Source organism: Ranitomeya variabilis, chromosome 3 (genome assembly GCF_051348905.1).
Source record: "Ranitomeya variabilis isolate aRanVar5 chromosome 3, aRanVar5.hap1, whole genome shotgun sequence".
NCBI classification, from domain to species: domain Eukaryota; kingdom Metazoa; phylum Chordata; class Amphibia; order Anura; family Dendrobatidae; genus Ranitomeya; species Ranitomeya variabilis.
In genome coordinates this window covers 80,125,953-80,147,484 of record NC_135234.1, presented here as the reverse complement: position 1 = coordinate 80,147,484, position 21,532 = coordinate 80,125,953, and the positions used below count along the sequence as shown (strand labels likewise).

Sequence of the window (21,532 nt, the reverse complement as noted above, 5' to 3'; positions counted from 1 at the left end):
TGTCTTTTATACTGATAATAAGTTCAAACAGGTGCCATTACTACAGGTAATGAGTGGAGGACAGAGGAGCCTCTCAAAAAAAGAAGTTACAGGTCTGCAAGAGCCAAAAATCTTGCATGTTTTTAGGTGACCAAACACTTATTTTCCACCATAATTTCAAAAATAAATCTTGCTGTATCTCTCCACTACAGAAATATTCACAATTTTTTTCTTCTGCAGCTCAGTATGTGAAATTTCTGCTTTGCAGTCCAACTGGGCATTTCTTCTGTCTTCTCTGGAGGCGTGCGCTTTCACCCCTCCCTCCCATATGCTGACAATCACAACTGAGACTGATAGACTGCTAAATCAGCTGCTGAGCTATGAATGTATGAGTCTGAGAGGGAGGATTGAAAACGCACACCCCAAGAAAAAAAACGCAGAAGAAATGCACATTTGCATTACATGCAGAGATTTCACATATTGCACTCCAAGATCTGTAAATGTGAATATCTCTGTAATGGAGTGACACAGCGCAAAATGAAAAAGAGTGGCAGAGTCAGGTTGGCTAAGAAATGTTTATATCTTATTATTCAACCTTTTTTTTTAGCAAATAACAAGTCCTTACCTCCTGCAACTACAGTATGCAATCTCAGAGATGTTGGTGCCAGGTCTCTTGGCTTTTCTTTGATATTTATATGCCACACAAGCACTGCAGCTCATCAGTGTTTTACTCACACTTTTATATGATGTCCAAGGAAAGTGTAACTGAACATCCCATCAATGGCCAATGATCGGCTGCAGTGCTTACGTGAGATAATATCAGCCGGGCACCAACCTCACTGGAGCATCACTGGTACTGGAGGGGAGTATAAGGTTTTTTTTTTATTTTACACGGGGGACTACAGTATTTCAAAAAGGGTTGTCTAAGAGGTGGACAACTCCTTAATAACAAATTTATAATATTTAACTGAAATATGCATCTGGTATAAAATTTCCATTTTAAAAACTTTGTATCACAGCAGAACACTAACAAATTGATTACTATGTGATGATATTCTACCAAATATCAAGGGCAAGAGACGGAAGGTTAGCTTCCGTACGTGTCCTCATGTGATGTGTAATTTAGTGGCCAAATACTGTGTAGTTGTTAGATTATCACCTTCAGTTTATGTCTCATCATCCTTGTCACTGTATTTGGAAGGTTGCAGAAATTGGGCTGACTGCAAAAAAAAATCCTGCAAAAGCAACATCTGAAACCAATTTCCTGTTCCCTCACATTTTAACATCATGACTGTTTTGTCTAGAACAAGTCAACTTCTTCATCTTAGTTTATTTTGTGGTATCAATAAATTAGTGTTTCACTTTGATATTACCAGTTTACTTATAAATGTTGTGCCATCTGTGGACGTCACCTATCTTGTTAAATCTTTGTTAAACTTTTTTGGAGAATTGATCTGTTTTGTGGACTTTTTGCCTGTTTTAAAATACTTTGTATTAGAATTTGCTCCCTTATCCTCGTTTTCACAGGACACAATAGTTGAAACTTGGGAAACTTTCGTCACAAAATTACTGCCTCTCCAAGCACATCTTAAACATATAGAAGTAGGCTACCCTTGATTTCTTAGATAACAAAGGCCCCTTTCTCGCTATATGATTCATGACAAATTGAGCTCTATCTTGATTGACTGCTATGGATGTTTCGGAGAATTTGGACCACTTGAACTGACTGCAGTTAGGACCAGAAATATTTGGACAGTGACCGAATCACCATCACTACCTCTATTTTTTATTTAAAATAAAATAACTGAGATGCAATTGAAGTGTGGACTTTCAGGTTTAATTAAAAGGGATGTGCAAAAATATCCTGTGAAATGTTTAGGAATTGCAACCATTTTTCTACAAAGCTTTCTCAGTCCTGGGACTCAAAAGTAATGGGACAAATTAACTTAATCATAAATAACGTCACCAAATTCTGGGTTTCCTCCTTTTGTGATGCTTTGTCGGCCTTTACTGCAGCTGACTTCAGTTGCTGTTTGTTTCTGGGTCTTTCTGCCTTAAAGGGACACTGTCTGCACAGAATGACTGTTCAAACTAAGTACAGGCACTTAGTACTTCATGGCACTGCCAAGCATTTAAGTACACCTTCCCACCTGCTTGTTTTCATCTATCTAAACCCTTCTCTGACTCAGTGAAGCCAGAGATGTCAATCAAAGAAGAGGCGGTTGGGGATTGAGAGAAAATGAGCAGGTGAGAAGGTGTATTTAAATTATTGGCCCCTCTGTGAAGCATCGAGCAGCGGGCCTTAATTTCAACCGTCATTCTGTGCTGACAGAATACCTTTTAAGTTTTGGTCTTAAACATGTGAAATGCATGCTTGATGGGGTTCAGATTCAGTCATTGCAGAATATTCCACTTATTTGCCTTAAAAACTCCTGAATTGCTTTTGCAGTATGTTTTGGGTCATTGCCCATCTGTACTGTGAAGCACCGTCCTTTCTGCATTTGGTTGAATCGGAACAGAAAGTATCACCCTGTACACTTCAGAATTCATCCGTCTGCCTCTGTCTTCTGCCGCATCATCAGTAAACACTAGTGACGCAGGGCTATTGGAAGCAGTAACCCAGTGCCACTGGAAGCAATGCATGCCCATGCCATCACACGGCTTCCACCATGTTTTACAGAGGATGTGGTGTACTTTGGATCATGAGCCCTTCCAAATCTTCTCCATACTTCTCCTTCCCATTATTTTGGTAAAGGTTGATCTTGGTTTCCTCTGTCCAAAGAATGCTTTTTGCAAAACTAGGCTGGTTTCTTTAGATCTTTTTTTTGGCAAAGTCTAAACTGGCCTTTTAATTTTTAAGGCTTCTTAATGGTTTGCACCTTGTGGTGAACCCTCTGTATTTTCTCGCATGAAGTCTTCTCTTTATGGTGGACTTAGATACTGAAATACCTACTTCCTGGAGAGTGATCTTCACTTGGGTGTATGTTGTGAAGGTTTTTTTTTTCAACATTGAAGTATTCTGCGATCATCCAACCACTGTTGTCTTTCGTGGACGTCCAGGCCCTTTTGAGTTCCCAAGCTCATCAGCGCCCTCTTTTTTTGCAGAATATACCAAACTGTTGACTTGGCTATCTAACATTTCTGCTATCTCTCTGATGGATTTCTTTTTTTTTTCAGACTAATGGTGGTTTGTTTCTCTTCCACTGAGAGTTCATTTGACCGCTTATTGTGGGTTCATAGCAACAGCTTCCAATTACAATTGCCAAAACTGGAATCAGCTCCAGACTTTTCACCTGCTTAATTGATGATGAATTATAAAAAGGGAAAAGCTCATGCAGCCCATTAAAGAGCTTTTGAGATCATTGTCCAATTACTATTGATCCCTTTTAAAAGAGGTAGATGCATATTAAAGATTTGTAATTCCTAAACACTCAAATTACTCAAATTAGGATGTGATTATCCTCAAATTAAAGCTGAGAGTCTGCACTTTAAGGCCATATTGATCTAACTGTATCTTGGTAAATTTGGTAAACAGCTTAAATGCCCAAACTTGTGTCACTGTCCAAATATTTCTGGGCCTAAATGTATGTCCTCCTTTCCCAGAGAAGCCTCTATTTTCTGATAACTTTTCTTTTTCTTCCCTCCCCTTTGTCCTCTGGTGACCGCTTTCTTAGGGTAATTTCTTACCCTATTGTCTGGCAGATGATTCAATTTATTAAAAGCCCCACCATTGCCCCATGGATAATTTTGTTATTTTTGTTGGTCTTCCAGATGATCAGTCACATTTCTTCATTTTTTTAAAAATTTTATTTATTTTTACACACACTAGTATGTCATTCCCATGATATTTAAAAAAAAAAAAAAAACGAAAACCACAACAACAAAAAAAGGTAAGAAAATAGATTTTTTTTTCTCTAAAAAAGCCTCACTTTCACCCTTGGGCTAGATCTAGTTATGCAGCTTTCAAGTGAGCGAAGAAGAGCTGCAATTGCTTCCCATGGACAGACATTTCTGGGGGAAAAAAATAGAGCCTTTTTATAATCCTGAATAAGTTGTGCATTATACTATATGGAGGACTATGGGTAGTGCATTATACTACATGGAGGACTAAGGGGAGTGCAGCATAGTATAATGCACGCCATAGTCCTTCATATAGTATGCTGCACTCCCCATAGTCCTCGATGTAGTATAAGGCACTCCCCACAGTCTTCCATATAGTGTAATGCACTCCCCGTAGTCCTCCATATAGGATTATGCACTCCATAGTCCTTCATATAGTATGTGGAAGGCTATGTGAGGGCTATTATATTTGGAGGGCTATGTGGGATCCTTTATACTGTATGCAACCAATTATACAGTGTGAAGGTTTGTGTGGAGTCCATTATACAGGGTGGAGAGGTGTGGGGCCATTATACTGTATTTAGGCCCATTATACTGCATGGAGGGCTGTGTGAAGGTCACAGAGGGAGGGGGGATCATAATGTGTTGGGGTCACCATACTTTTCTGGTAAAGTTGAGGGGTGGTGTACAATAGGGTCATCTTACTGTGTATGTGGAGGGTACTGTGGAAGAATTCACTGTGTTTGTGGGACAATTTTGTTGACATCATACATTATGAGTGCAATGAAAGGGGAAGCTAGGTCTCCAGCAGGAGGAACATTACTTTGAAAAGTCTGCAAAGTTGTGAGATATGCTCTTCTGTGGCCCCACTGAATATTATTTTATTTTATTTTGGTGAAACCTGGGGCCAAATAAGACCTTCTACTATGGGGCCCCATGATTTCTATATACACCCCAGCTCATGGGACATTTTGTGCCACACAGTCACCCACATGGTCCCCTTCCTTTTTTTTTCTCAGGCATCCTTTGCTGTGAATTACAATGAGAACTTTCCTTTCAGCCCTTTTACTGTAGAGAAACATGGGTGAATTTATGGTGCTAGAATGTGAAACATCTGGGATTACTGACCTAATGTTTATATGTGCATTCTGCACATACTCGAACATTTACATAAATTTATGGTCTATATGGTTTCCTGGCATTTTTTATTATTTTTGTTAAGCTGAAAAATGTAACATCCTGAGAAGTTAACTTAGCAAGACACAGATGAGAAAGTCATTATAACCCTCCCATTCTGAAATTCATGCAACTGGAAGCCGAGGATGGTAGACATAAGATTTTAATATGCTAATGAAGCAGAAATATTAGGCATTAGATATACAAAGACTGACCAGTGTTCACATCTCTGGACATTTTAAATCATAAAAAATTTCCATAATTTTTGGTAACTTTTCAGAATAAGCTGCCATGTGTACAAGAGAAAATTATTTTATTTTTGTTGCCATTAAATTACTCCCATCTTACATTTTTAACCCATTTTCAGTTGTCTGTGAGCTACTGGGTTATGTCTTCCATACATTGCACACACTGACATGGGGGATTCCTACTCTCTTGTTTCTAGAGTATATTCAGAAGAAGCAGCATCGAGAAACTTAAACAGTGTAGCTGTGAATCTTTTTTCTCTTTTTGTTCCTGTGCCTCTCTCTTTCGCTCTGCTTCGCACTCAGCTCCTCCTATCTCCATGGAGTTCTACAGTCAGCTTTAATTTGATGCGTCTTTGAGCGGGCAGTCCATCTTATTTTGACACAATTAATTTTAGAAGTTTTTTAGCGTGAATAATGAGTTCAGGGGATTTAGGGAGGACTAGAAGTGGTTCATAAATCAAGAAAAAAATCAGAATTTTCTGGTAAAAATAATTAAAACATTACTAATTTTTGCAAAAAAATAAAAATGAAAAGGACCAGTTAAAGGAATCCATCATTATGGTCAACCCTCCATATGGGCATGCAGGTTATAGAAAGTTGAATAAAATGATATTTTGAAAACCGTGACTGGGTTTTATTGCAGAGAAATCTATGTTTTTCTTAATATGTAAATGCGTCTGAGTTGATGAAGTGAAATGAGAAAAATATAGGCATAAATTAAATTTTTGGGATCATATAAAGTAACTAAAAATTGGCATTTTTATACTGTATGTATTCACCCCTTTTGCGATGATGCCCCTAAAAATTTCTGGTGCCAGCAATTACTTTCATAAGTCACATGCTTAGTGACAGGAAGTCCCCCTGTGTGCAATCTAAGTGTCACATGGGCTGTCAGTATATACACTTCACCTTTTCTGAAAGGCCACAGAGACTGCAACATCAATAAGCAAGAGGCACCACTGACCAAACACCATGAAGACCAAGAAGATCTCCAAACAAGTCAGGGACGAAGTTGTTGAGAAGTACAAGTCAGGCTTGGGTTATAACAAAATATCCCAATCTCTAATGATCCACCAGAGCACCATCAAATCCATTATCATCAAATAGAAAGAGCATGGTACCACAACAAACCTATCATTTGAGGGCCCCCACCAAAATGCTCAGCCCGAGCAAAAATTGCATAAATCAAAGAGGCAGAGATCAAAGGTAACCCTGGAGAAGCTGCAGACTTCTCAAGCAGAGACTTGAGTATCTGTCCATATGACCACAATAAGCCGTACACTCCATAGATGTGGCATTTATAGAAGAGTGGGTAGAAAAAAGCCTTTACTTATACCCACAAATTGCAAGGCTCGTTTTGAGTTTGCCAAGAGACATATGAGAGACTCCCCAAATGTATGGAGGAAGGCGAAACAACAACTTTTTAGCCACCAAGGTAAACACTATGTCTGGCACCAAACTAACACAGCTCATCACCCCAAGAACACCATCCCCACAGTAAAACATGGTGGCATCATCATGCTGTGGGGATGTTTATCGACAGCAGTGACAGGGAAAATGGTCCGAGTCAAGGGGAAGATGGATAGTATGAAATACAGGGATATTCTTGAGCAAAACCTGTTTCAGTCTGTCAGTAATTTGAGAATGGGACAGAGCTCCACCTTCCAACAAGACAATGACCTAAAGCATACTGCTAAAGCAACACTCAAGTGGTTTAAGGGGAAATGTTTAAATGTTTTGGAGTGTGTTGTGAATTTACCTTTTGGCTCCCTCTAGTGGCTACTAGTGATTTGACTCTGGGTATGTCATTCATCACTTGTATGCTCACCTGGGTCGTTAGGTCAGGGGTGTTGCTATATAAGCTCCCTGGACCTTCAGTTCAATGCCTGGCAACGTTGATATCAGAGCTAATCTGTAGTGCTCTTGTCTACTGATCCTGGTTCCTGCTTGATTAAGCTAAGTCTGCTTTCTTGCTTTTTGCAATTTGTTTTGGTTTGCATTTTTGTCCAGCCTGTATATAATCTGTTTCCTGACCTTGCTGGAAGCTCTAGGGTGGCTGGTGTTCTCCCCCCGGGCCGTTAGACGGTTTGGGGGTTCTTGAATCTCCAGCGTGGATTTTGATAGGGTTTTTGTTGACCATATAAGTTATCTTACTACATTCTGCTATTAGTCAGTGGGCCTCTCTTTGCTAAAATCTAGTTCATCTCTGTGTTTGTCATTTCCTCTTACCTCACCGTTATTATTTGTGGGGGGCTACTATCCTACTTTTGGGGTCTATTCTCTGGAGGCAAGAGAGGTCTTTGTTTTCCTCTTCTAGGGGTAGTTAGTCCTCCGGCTGGCGCGAGACATCTAGCGACCAACGTAGGCATGTTCCCCGGCTACTGCTAGTGTTGGCGTTAGGAGTAGATATATGGTCAACCCAGTTACCACTGCCCTATGAGCTGGATTTTTGTACGTCGCAGACTTACTTGTTTCTCTGAGACCCTCGCCATTGGGGTCAAAACAGTTTGCCAGGCCAGTATTAAATGTTAAATGCATTGCAGAAGCGGGATTATAAGAAAGAAAGTTCTGAGTTTTTTTTTTCCTCTCTCATTTTTTTTTCTTTTCCCCTTTACCTCTGAGTGGCTTGTGTTTGCTGCAGACATGAATGTCCAGACCTTGATTACAAGTGTGGACCAGCTTGCTGCTCGTGTGCAGGGCATACAAGATTATGTTATCAGAAGTCCTATGTCAGAACCTAAGATACCGATTCCTGAACCGTTTTCCGGAGACCGATTTAAATTTAGAAATTTCAGGAATAATTGTAAATTGTTTTTGTCCCTGAGACCCTGTTCCTCTGGAGACTCCGCTCAGCAAGTAAAAATTGTTATTTCATTTTTACGGGGCGACCCTCAGGATTGGGCCTTCTCGCTGGCGCCAGGAGATCCGGCATTGGCTGACATTGATGCGTTTTTTCTGGCGCTCGGTTTGCTTTATGAGGAACCCAATCTTGAGATTCAGGCAGAAAAGGCCTTGCTGGCTATGTCTCAGGGCCAGGACGAGGCTGAAGTGTATTGCCAAAAATTTCGGAAATGGTCCGTGCTGACCCAGTGGAACGAGTGTGCATTGGCTGCTAATTTTAGAAATGGCCTTTCTGAAGCCATTAAGAATGTGATGGTGGGTTTTCCCATTCCCACAGGTCTGAATGATTCTATGGCCCTGGCTATTCAAATCTACCGGCGGTTGCGGGAGCGCAAAACCGCTAATTCCCTCATGGTGTTGTCTGAACAGACACCTGATTTAATGCAATGTGATAGAATCCTGACTAGAAATGAGCAGAAAATTCATAGACGCCAGAATGGCTTGTGTTATTACTGTGGTGATTCTACACATGTTATCTCAGCATGCTCTAAACGTCTTACTAAGGTTGTTAGTCCGGTCGCCATTGGTAATTTGCAACCTAAATTTATTCTATCTGTAACTTTGATTTGCTCACTGTCATCGTATCCTGTCATGGCGTTTGTGGACTCGGGTGCTGCCCTGAGCCTTATGGATCTGTCATTTGCCAAGCGCTGCGGATTTGTTCTTGAGCCATTGGAAAATCCTATCCCTCTTAGGGGTATTGATTCTACGCCATTGGCAAAAAATAAACCGCAGTTTTGGACACAGGTTACCATGTGCATGACTCCCGAACATCGGGAGGTAATACGTTTTCTTGTTCTGCATAAAATGCATGATTTGGTTGTTTTGGGTTTGCCATGGTGACAGACCCATAATCCAGTCTTGGACTGGAAGGCTATGTCAGTGTCAAGTTGGGGCTGCCATGGAATTCATGGAGATTCCCTGCCCTTCTCTATTGCTTCTTCTACGCCTTCGGAAGTTCCGGCGTATTTGTCTGATTATCAGGATGTCTTCAGCGAGTCTAAGTCCAGTGCACTGCCTCCTCATAGGGAATGTGACTGTGCAATAGATTTGATTCCTGGTAGTAAGTTTCCTAAGGGGAGACTGTTTAATCTGTCGGTACCTGAACATACCGCGATGCGTTCATATATCAAGGAGTCTCTTGAGAAGGGGCATATCCGTCCTTCTTCTTCCCCTCTTGGTGCGGGATTCTTTTTTGTGGCCAAAAAGGACGGATCTTTGAGGCCTTGTATTGACTATCGGCTTTTAAATAAGATCACTGTCAAATTTCAGTATCCTTTGCCGCTGTTGTCAGATTTGTTTGCCCGGATTAAAGGTGCCAAGTGGTTCACCAAGATAGACCTTCGTGGTGCGTACAACCTTGTGCGCATTAGGCAGGGCGATGAATGGAAAACCGCATTCAATACGCCCGAAGGTCATTTTGAGTACTTGGTGATGCCATTCGGTCTCTCTAATGCACCTTCAGTTTTTCAGTCCTTCATGCATGACATTTTCCGGAAGTATCTGGATAAATTTTTGATTGTTTATCTGGATGATATTCTGTTTTTTTCTGATGATTGGGACTCGCATGTGGAGCAGGTCAGGATGGTTTTTGAGATTCTGCGTGAAAATTCTTTGTTTGTAAAAGGCTCAAAGTGTCTCTTTGGTGTACAGAAGGTTCCCTTCTTGGGGTTCATTTTTTCCCCTTCTGCTGTGGAGATGGATCCAGTCAAGGTCCGAGCTATTCATGATTGGACTCAACCCTCGTCAGTTAAGAGTCTTCAGAAGTTCTTGGGTTTTGCTAACTTCTACCGTCGTTTTATCGCAAATTTCTCTAGCGTTGTTAAACCACTGACGGATATGACCAAGAAAGGCTCTGATGTAGCTAACTGGGCTCCTGCTGCCGTGGAGGCTTTCCAGGAGTTAAAACGCCGGTTTACTTCGGCGCCTGTTTTGTGCCAGCCTGACATCTCACTTCCCTTTCAGGTTGAGGTGGATGCTTCGGAGATTGGGGCAGGGGCCGTTTTGTCGCAGAGAGGCCCTGGTTGCTCTACTATGAGACCTTGTGCCTTTTTCTCTAGGAAGTTTTCGCCGGCAGAGCGAAATTATGATGTGGGCAATCAGGAGTTGTTGGCCATGAAGTGGGCATTTGAGGAGTGGCGTCATTGGCTCGAGGGTGCTAAACATCGTGTGGTGGTCTTGACTGATCACAAAAATCTGATGTATCTCGAGTCTGCTAAACGCCTGAATCCTAGACAGGCCCGCTGGTCATTGTTTTTCTCCCGTTTTGACTTTGTGGTCTCGTATTTACCAGGTTCTAAGAATGTGAAGGCCGATGCTCTGTCTAGGAGCTTTGTGCCTGATGCTCCTGGAGTCGCTGAACCTGTGGGTATTCTTAAGGAAGGAGTTATCGTGTCTGCTATTTCTCCAGATCTGCGACGTGTGTTGCAGAGATTTCAGGCTGGTAGGCCTGACTCTTGTCCACCTGACAGATTGTTTGTGCCTGCTAGATGGACCAGCAGAGTCATTTCCGAGGTTCATTCCTCGGTGTTGGCAGGGCACCCGGGAATTTTTGGCACCAGAGATCTGGTGGCCAGGTCCTTTTGGTGGCCTTCCTTGTCAAGGGATGTGCGGTCATTTGTACAGTCCTGTGGTACTTGTGCTCGAGCTAAGCCTTGCTGCTCTCGTGCCAGCGGGTTGCTCTTGCCCTTGCCTGTCCCGAAGAGACCTTGGACACACATCTCTATGGATTTCATTTCTGATCTTCCGGTGTCTCAGGGCATGTCTGTCATCTGGGTGATATGTGACCGTTTCTCCAAGATGGTCCATTTGGTTCCGTTGCCTAAGCTGCCCTCCTCTTCTGATCTGGTTCCTGTGTTCTTCCAGAACGTGGTTCGTTTGCACGGCATTCCTGAGAATATTGTGTCGGACAGAGGATCCCAGTTTGTTTCCAGGTTCTGGCGATCCTTTTGTGGTAGGATGGGCATTGAGTTGTCGTTTTCATCCGCTTTCCATCCCCAGACTAACGGACAAACGGAGCGAACTAATCAGACTCTGGAGGCTTATTTGAGGTGTTTTGTCTCTTCTGATCAGGATGATTGGGTGACCTTCTTGCCGTTGGCTGAATTTGCCCTTAATAATCGGGCTAGTTCCGCCACCTTGGTTTCGCCATTTTTCTGCAACTCTGGTTTCCATCCTCGTTTTTCCTCGGGACATGTGGAGCCTTCTGACTGTCCTGGGGTGGATTCCGTGGTGGATAGGTTGCAGCGGATCTGGGGGCATGTGGTGGACAACTTGAAGTTGTCACAGGAGAAGGCTCAGCGTTTTGCCAACCGCCGCCGCGGTGTGGGTCCCCGACTTCGCGTTGGGGATTTGGTATGGCTGTCTTCTCGATTTGTTCCTATGAAGGTCTCCTCTCCCAAATTTAAGCCTCGCTTCATTGGTCCTTACAAGATATTGGAAATCATTAATCCTGTATCCTTTCGCCTGGATCTTCCGGTGTCGTTTGCCATCCACAACGTATTTCATAGGTCCTTGTTGCGGCGGTACGTTGTGCCTGTGGTTCCTTCTGCTGAGCCTCCTGCTCCGGTGTTGGTTGAGGGCGAGTTGGAGTACGTGGTGGAGAAGATCTTAGATTCTCGTCTCTCCAGGCGGAGGCTTCAGTACCTGGTCAAGTGGAAGGGCTATGGTCAGGAGGATAATTCCTGGGTGGTCGCCTCTGATGTGCATGCGGCCGATTTAGTTCGTGCCTTTCACGCCGCTCATCCTGATCGCCCTGGTGGTCTTGGTGAGGGTTCGGTGACCCCTCACTAAGGGGGGGTACTGTTGTGAATTTACCTTTTGGCTCCCTCTAGTGGCTACTAGTGATTTGACTCTGGGTATGTCATTCATCCCTTGTATGCTCACCTGGGTCGTTAGGTCAGGGGTGTTGCTATATAAGCTCCCTGGACCTTCAGTTCAATGCCTGGCAACGTTGATATCAGAGCTAATCTGTAGTGCTCTTGTCTACTGATCCTGGTTCCTGCTTGATTAAGCTAAGTCTGCTTTCTTGCTTTTTGCAATTTGTTTTGGTTTGCATTTTTGTCCAGCCTGTATATAATCTGTTTCCTGACCTTGCTGGAAGCTCTAGGGTGGCTGGTGTTCTCCCCCCGGGCCGTTAGACGGTTCGGGGGTTCTTGAATCTCCAGCGTGGATTTTGATAGGGTTTTTGTTGACCATATAAGTTATCTTACTACATTCTGCTATTAGTCAGTGGGCCTCTCTTTGCTAAAATCTAGTTCATCTCTGTGTTTGTCATTTCCTCTTACCTCACCGTTATTATTTGTGGGGGGCTACTATCCTACTTTTGGGGTCTATTCTCTGGAGGCAAGAGAGGTCTTTGTTTTCCTCTTCTAGGGGTAGTTAGTCCTCCGGCTGGCGCGAGACATCTAGCGACCAACGTAGGCATGTTCCCCGGCTACTGCTAGTGTTGGCGTTAGGAGTAGATATATGGTCAACCCAGTTACCACTGCCCTATGAGCTGGATTTTTGTACGTCGCAGACTTACTTGTTTCTCTGAGACCCTCGCCATTGGGGTCATAACAGGAGTGGCCTAGACAAAGCCCAGACTAATTCAATTGAGAATCTGTGGTCAGACTTGAATATTGCTGTTCACCAGAGGAAACCATCTATCTTGAAGGAGCTGGAGCAGTTTTGCCTTGAGGAATGGGCAAAAATACCAGTGGCAAGATGTGGAAATCTCAGAAACTTATCCAAAGCGACTTGCAGCTGTAATTTCTGCAAAAGGAGTCTCTATAAAGTACTGACTTTAGAGGGGGTTGAATAGTTATGCACACTGACGTTTACAGATATTTTGTCCTATTTGTTGTTTGCTTCACAATGAAAAGAAAACCAAATGTTCACAGGCGTAGGCATGTTCTTTACATGAACTGATGCAAACTTTCAAAAAAACAATAAAAAAAACAGAGAAATTCTAGGTTGTGAGGTAGCAAAGCTCAATAAATACTAAGAGTGTGAATGAATTTTTTCCCAAGCCACGGTAATTCTGGTATTTTTCTTTTTTTTGGATGCAAATTTCATATACAATAACGTATTTTATTTTTTGTTCTTGTTTGCCACTCGGTTGAAAATATCAAACGGAGGCTTCCAGGACTTTTGTGACACCAAATTCTACGTGCACTCAAGAGAGTTGTGCCACACTAGCACAACTGAACTAGGTGAGCAGTTTACCTATGATATCAGCCAAATTCTCATTTAAGGATATACTACTCTATGAGGTACACTGTCCAGCTTTTTCTCTCCTATAACACTGCTATCCATGTGCTCATCTTCATAACTCCGTGTGCTGTCTGTTTTTCATGGACTGTTTGATAAAAGAAGCTTTAGAAACCATTCTAATTATTTTTTCATCAAGTAAAAATGATGAAACTTTGACCAAACTCTGATGTTAAAGACGCAAGATTCTGTGGACCAGAACTAATGTGCACGGGAGGAGGGTAGTATTACAATGAGGACAGGAGGCAGGGATTTGACTCTGATACTCTGATAAAACCGATCTGGAGAAAAAAAAAAAGGATCGGCGGTAAAAAAAACGGATCCTGCGTCTAGAGACTACAGCCGTCGGCCTTACCATTGCACCACAAGCTAAAGTGATCCCAGGTGCTAATTTTAGCTAATTTTACTAATTTTACTAATTTCATGTATCAGAGTTAGGTATCAGAGTCAAGTATCAGAGTTAGGTATCAGAGTTAGGTATGAGAGTCAAGTATCAGAGTTAGGTATCAGAGTCAAGTATCATAGTTAGGTATCAGAGTCAAGTATCATAGTTAGGTATCAGAGTCAAGTATCATAGTTAGGTGTCAGAGTCAAGTATCATAGTTAGATATCAGAGTCAAGTATCAGAGTTAGGTATCAGAGTCAAGTATCAGAGTTAGGTATCAGAGTCAAGTATCAGAGTTAGGTATCAGAGTCAAGTATCAGAATCAGATATCAGACAGAGTATTTCTGATCTGATGTTTGACTTTGATTTGTGACCATGTGTGAAAGTCAGGTATAAGAGTCAAGTATCAGAATGAGGTATCAGTCAGAGTATTTCTGATGTTTGACTTTGATTTGTGACCATGTCCTAAAATGAACACTGTATGAATGAATCCCCTTAGCAGAATCCCATCTAATAAAATACATACAGGCACCTTCCTAATGAAAAAGTATTGTCTAATTAGGACAACCCCATTAATGTAGGAGCCCAAATAATCATTAATGTCTATAGGATTGTAAGAGGTTTCCTCAAATACTCGATTTTTGATGTAGATTCACATTTTAGTTCCTTGCATGAATGAAATGAAGAGCAAATGAGAGAACTTATACAAATGCCTAGGTTTCCAATGAAGTGTTTCTTTGTTCACTGAAAGTTACTGCATTTTTCATTAGTTCAGATGTAGGCCAGCAATGTATTAAACATACACGTGTGGTTTTTGCTTTTGCATCCATTCATACAGTATTACCAGGGAAGAGAGGTGAAACATATCCCGGGATTTACTCATAGTTAAAGGGGTTGTCTGGTCATTTGATAAAGGTCTGCAGTCTTCTGAATTCTGACAGCTTGTGGTGCGCCCACTGTCAGGATTCACTGGTATTTCCGGTGAGAGTGGGCGGTCACGATTTGCATACAAGTGATCATGCGCCAAATAGACGTGCCCGGCTTGTATTGAGACAAGCCAACTAGTTGGAATGTGACCGGAAGTATGCAGATCACTTACTTGCGATCATGCTACCGCTCACTCTTTCCAGCAATACTAATGAATCCTGGTGCGCAGTAAGGATTGAGACGTCAATCTAGCGCCCCAGAGTCCTGGTCGTTGCAGTACTGATGCTCCGCCGCTAAGGGGAGTGATGGTACGTCTGATGGCACTTAAGGAGTTCACCTGACCAGGTATCACAAACATCAATACACTTCACAGTCTGGCCTCCAGGGGGAGCAAAGGGTACTATGTATTAGGCCACTCCTCACAATCTGGTAAAACTGGGGGTTGGATAGGAAGTTAGTTAGAAGCTGACTGGGTTGGAACCAGGCAACATCCTGTGGCAGAGGGTGTTGCAGGGGAAAGATTCAGGGGGGCCCCTGTCAGGGGTGGGATCCTGACAGAGGCCTAGCGAACAAGACAGAGCGTTAAGGAACCGCGCCTGCACTACATTGCGGCGGTATCTCAAGAAAGGACAAGAAGCGAGGTTTATTGTGAAGAGTGAGAAACGAGATCACAGCAAAAAGGAGATAACACCAGTAGGAGTCGTGCTGTAAGATCGGGGCAACATCCTACTGAGGCGCGTAGCCGGTGGCCGGAACGCCGAGGAAGTATTGAGCTCCAAGCATTACTTCAAACCAACGACAGGACAGTTAATTATAGGTTGGCTGTCTCACCTAAATCACCTAAGCAGACATAGGGGGCAACTGTGGGAGAGGGGCGTCACTAGGGTCCCGGAAGAACTCCAGGCCTACCCGTCATACAGGTGCATCCTAGCCATATCATCTGGGGGACGGAGAAGAACATCAGAATCAGTTGTGAGGGAACATCAGAAACATAAAAAGAAAAAGAAAAAGCCTATGCATATAACAGCGCACACCTGAATATATAGAACAAATAATATAGAAAAGTATAACAATTTTTATTTTAAAAATTGTTATACTTTTCTATATTATTTGTTCTATATATTCAGGTGTGCGCTGTTATATGCATAGGCTTTTTCTTTTTCTTTTTATGGTCATGCAATTTCTATGCAGTTTTGCAGCACCCTAGGTAATTTATCCATTTATTCATGTGTATAAACCCATATAGATAGTGCACCTGAGATTTTTTTTTTTTTTTTTTTGTCATGATTTTGTTTGCACCCCACTTCCATTGGGGTGTGTTCTCGCCTCGGAGAGCACAGGATTTATTGTTAATCCTTATTTATGGAGTATAGGGGCTATTGGGTACCCTTTTTGATATACAACTATTGTTACTTGAATTTATACACGCATATTAATTCTTGTTTACATTTCTTTCTGTTTCCCTGCTGATAGATTTTGTCATGGATTGGGAAGCCAGGGAGGCGGCTTGGCAGACCCAGTCATCAGGGTTATTTTCAAAGAATACCTCAGTAGTAAATGATTCGGACTTTACTAAATTATCAACAGATATTACAACAGCCAATAAATTGGCAATCCGCTTATGGTGGAATATCAGAACGCTAGAGGAATACCTTAAAATAGGGATAGTCCCCAGGGGCCTACGGGTCCAAATTTTTCCTGCATGGGAGCCATCTACAACATTTCGGGGTATTTGGGAAAAAGGACTGCTGCAATGCTCAAGCATCATGATTAATATGCTAGTGGAACACGATAGGCAGCTTTTTTCGGCAACTAAGAAAGAGATTAAGGATTTGGAAAGCAAATTGGTGACCTTTGATGAGGCTCAATTGGTGATACCCTTTAAACAAAAATTAAAAGAGAAATTGGATGCATTTGAGAAAGAAATTATGGATCGTAAGCAGAAGAAATTCCAGAGGGATCGTCTGGACTTTGATAATCATAGAGCTTTTAGATGGAGGCATTCAGGGAATTCTCGTCCGTTCAAACAAGTATCCCACACTCAGATATCAGCTCCTTCGGTGGCTACAGCCAGTGCCACCGGTTCGAGTGATTTTTTGTCCTCAGGAGGCAGCGATCTCGACACAGGACCAGGCGTGGAGGTAAACGCAAGAAACCTCAGAAAACGCCAGACCAACCGGAGGGGTCCCAACTCACCCTACCGGCACAATCACAAAACCAAACATCGGTAACGGGGTCTAGCCATCTGCCTCCAGTGGATATGTCCCTACAGGTAATAAACTTATCAGACCATGTATTATCCCCTGCTGAGCTCTCTGTATTATGTAGGGGCCTCTCTTTTTCCCCCACTCGAACTACAGATAAATTTGATTTAATCAAGGACTTATATTTATTCTGTAGGAAATTAATCTTTCAGGTAATCCACAAGCAACCAGAAACCCTGCAAACTACTACCATTGAGGACCAACAGGTCTTGCAGGATCTCTTGGATCTGTTGGAGGAAAATACCACGCCCACAGGTAGGAAATCTTTCCCATTAAGAATTAAGTCCTCTTCTGCTCCATCTTTCTCGTTGGTCCCAGCGGTCAAATTCTTTTTTGAATCCGCTAAAAGGGATATTTTACGACTTTCAAAAAATATAGGCTCTACTAATAACCTCTCTTATCAGGAGAGAAAGGCCGTTAGATCTCTAAAAAATAATGATTCTATTATTATAAGAGAAGCAGACAAAGGTGGGAATGTGGTTTTGTGGCCCTCCAATATGTACCTTGAAGAAGCCAATAGGCAGTTGGGGGATCAGAGATTCTACACAAGATTACCGTCAGATCCCACCGGTATTTTTCTGGAGAGACTACATAACCTGATCAACCGGGCAGCCTCTATGGGAATAATCTCCCCAAGTGAAAAAAGATTTATGTGGGTGGAGAATCCAGTAACCCCCACTTTTTACCTTCTACCCAAGGTACACAAGAATGTTCACAAACCACCAGGCAGACCGATTGTGTCCAGCATAGGAAGTATGAGTGAACGGGTATGTACTTACATTGATTATTTTATTCAACCTATTGCCTCAACGATACCAGCTTACATTAAAGATACATCTCATTTCATTAGCGTGTGCCGTAATATCACCTTAACAGGCCAGGAATTATTAGTGACATGTGACGTTGAGTCGCTTTATTCAAATATCTGCCATACCCATGGTATTCAAGCACTCTCTCATTTCCTTGATGGCCTAACTGGTTCTAATCGCCTTCATGATTCATTCATTTTGGATCTTCTCCACTTTATCTTGCACCATAATTATTTCCTGTTTGACAGGACTTATTATAAGCAAGTATCGGGCGTGGCCATGGGTGCGCGGTGCGCGCCGGCATACGCTAACATCTTTTTGGGATGGTGGGAGGAAACAATTGTCTTTTGCTCACAAGGCTATTTGAATCATGTCAAACATTGGTACCGTTTTCTGGATGACATCTTTTTCATTTGGGTGGGGACAGAGGCTTCCTGTGTCCAATTTTTAAGGGAACTTAATGAGAATTCACTAAATATTTTTTTGACATCTTCTTGTTCCCCGGTTTCAGCAATTTTCCTGGACCTTCGGGTTGTGGTCAATGGGGACAGATTGCTGACTGACTTGTATCGAAAGCCGACTGCCACTAATAATTTGTTACAATACCAGAGCTTCCATCCTCTCCATACCCGAACTGGGATCCCGGTGGGACAATTTCTACGCACCCGACGAAATTGTACAACGGACGAGAATTTCACAGAACAGGCTAAAGACTTGACCATGAGATTGCGTGGGAGGGGATATCCCAAGAGGACGATTTCCACTGCTTTCCAGCGTGCCAGGACCTTGAATCAGGATGTCCTTCTTGCTCCACGTCCCCGTTCACAGGATTCTTCAATAAGGTTCATTACTGAACACAGCACAAATTGGAACCAGGTGAGAGACATTTTAAACCGGAATTGGGACATCCTAACTTCAGATGCCCAAACATTTTCTTGTGTCGGCTCTAGACCTCTCATGACGGCAAGAAGAGCCCCTAACTTGCGGGATATTGTCACGAGAAGTCATTTCTCACGTCCGGTAATTAGACTCAATCGGGGGATTCGCCTCAGGGGTTCGTTCCCCTGCGGTGGATGCAGTGTATGTCCATACATGTCTCCAACCAGGGACTCTTTCATTAATCCTGGGGATAATGGGGAGCATTCTCTTTATCATTACATTAATTGTAAAACAAGTTTTGTTATTTACGCTATTATATGCCCATGTCAGAAAGTATATGTAGGGCAGACATCACAGGAGCTGAGGAAACGGGCACAAAAACATCTTTCTACGATTAATTTAGCCCACTCAGACTCCAAGAAGGGCAAAGTACTTACGCCAATAGCGGAACATTATTTGAGGATGCATGGGGGTAAACCCTCTAACACTCATTTTTTTGGCCTACAGAGAATCCAGGGTAATGAAAGGGGTGGTAGTCGACACAGACTACTACTACAACATGAAGCCCGCTGGATCTTCAAGCTAAAATCTATCTCTCCGTTTGGCTTAAATGAAGAGCTTTTGTATACTGGTTTCCTGGGACAGGATTAAAAGCTGCGGACACTTATATGGCACGTTTGATTGGAGTAAGAAGCCACCTGCATTTAATTCTTTGGATCCAGAACTGAGTCTCCGGGATATTTGAGATATATGTTGACACATGGGGATTGGATCAAGAAATTTATTGTATGGACGGAACTGGAAGGTTTAATCTTTTGAAATATCACAATGGAATGGAAGAGCATCTGGGAAATAAGAACATTTGATTGTATCAGTCCCCCCTCTACTTTTTGGGACATCTTTATTTACATATTTTAATTATTATCTTTATTTGTTATATTAATAAATAATTCTTTTTTTTTCTCCCTTCCTCTCTTATTTAGGCTGGGATTATATTATCAATACCCCTGGGATACCTTGGGTCCCAATAATTTAGTTTGAGGGTATTTTTCATACATTAATTTCCCAGGGACATCTATGAGTATGCCTATGGTTCCTTTGTGATCCACTCATGTACCTGTGGCATGTGTGTTTACATTTATATATATGTATATGTATATGTTTGTATATGTATATATGTTTATATATGTTTTTTTTTTTTGTATATTTTGCATGCTTGTATATACTTATTTTCTTCTGTTTCATATACATTTTTTGGTCCAATTTAATATTACCGTTACTGACTCTGGGATTCTATCATTACTATCATCATTTATTTATTTATGTACTCGTGATCTCTTGGCTGCTATTACTTTTCCCAGTTCAAAATTCTTCCCTTCCCCCTTTCTTCTGTGTGCGGCCGCACACCGCGCCTGCGCCCTTTCTCTTCAGTATGCTGCCTGCTTCGGCAATATACCTGTCAGCAGGGTACTGAGTTTTATGGTTCCAGACTCCGGGACCGTCTTCATGGGTGCGCACTTCCTCTCCTGCGCACTTCCGGTCCTGGGATAGAATCGCCCAGCATGGTAATTTTTCTTTTTCTTTTTATGGTCATGCAATTTCTATGCAGTTTTGCAGCACCCTAGGTAATTTATCCATTTATTCATGTGTATAAACCCATATAGATAGTGCACCTGAGATTTTTTTTTTTTTTTTTTTTGTTGTTTGGGAACATCAGAAACAGACACAACAGTTGTGAGGACTATCCCGTGATGCTCAGCAGGGAAGGACTACAACACACAGGTGCTAGAAGGTAGGCACAGATTTCCATCTGCAAAGGGAACTCTGGATGTGCCTTCGGACCGGCCGGTCTCAGCCAGCCCTGTTAACAGTACTCTGGATTGAGGATCCTGAAGCCTTCAGTAAAGAGGTAAAGAGACTGCAACCCTGTGTCCTCGTTATTCATCGCGACCTACACCACGCACCACCATCACACCTTTCATTGGACGCCCCTTAGCAGGGTCACGGACCGGGTCTAGCCACCGTGACAACCCCAGAACCGAGACAGAGAGGCCCGGTACCGAGTACCCCGCGGCCCTGCGTCTGGGGGCGCTCCATCTGCAGTCAGAGTCTGAAGACTGGACTACTCTATTTTTAAAGTTAAAGCATCATGTGGCTTTTGAAAAAACACAGTAGTAAATGATAGACTCGTAAACGAAAACTGATGGGTCATGACTACTGTTATCCAGTTTGGCCGAGTAACCATATAACTTCATTTTTTTTGTTAACCTTTCTAGTTTAGGAGTCTATTATATACATGGAGCTGCATGAAGGCCACAACCACATGAAAAGAACAGAATATCTTGTAATGTTCACTGAGGATGTGGTTATGGAGTTGCTGTCAGTGTATGTTTGGATAAAGAGTGAAACAGGCTTCATTTAGTGCACACAGGCAGCAAGGGGAACCGGCACGTGATGTCAGCAGACTGATAAAACTGCATTTATGCAACTGTATTATATTGTGGAAACTATGCAAGAGAACGGAAAGGGGAAGTATATACTGTATAAATATCATTTACAGATCAGTTTATTAAAGATACCAACCCTTTTATGTTTGGCGTTTACCTGTATGAATATTAGACATTTGCTCCATAAAATCAAGGGAGTAAGTTTTCCATGGACCAGCTTTAGTGTGGATCCTCATTAGAATGGGAAGAATCGAGTGATCCAAGTCACTTTGAATGAGGCATGGTCATCATTGCTGTACCAGCCAGGGCAAGTATATCGAAGCCTGACAAACTATTGGGTTTTCTCATGCATCTCTGCTGAGAGTATAATAATGGGATCAAGGAGAAACATCTGGTGTAATGGTTACATGGGCCTGATGCGGCC

The 21,532-nt window shown here is 42.3% G+C and overlaps 1 protein-coding gene and 1 long non-coding RNA gene across 4 annotated transcripts in view; both read left to right on the top strand.

The window, feature by feature from the left end:
- SPECC1 (sperm antigen with calponin homology and coiled-coil domains 1) overlaps positions 1-21,532 on the top strand; it is a 543,118-nt gene that overhangs the window by 25,599 nt on the left and 495,987 nt on the right. The gene's annotated exons all lie outside the window — the stretch shown is intronic.
- On the top strand, positions 16,579-18,652 carry LOC143817960 (uncharacterized). The gene is made up of 3 exons (XR_013224228.1): positions 16,579-17,228; positions 17,672-17,740; positions 18,294-18,652. It is a non-coding gene; the product is annotated as an uncharacterized LOC143817960 (long non-coding RNA).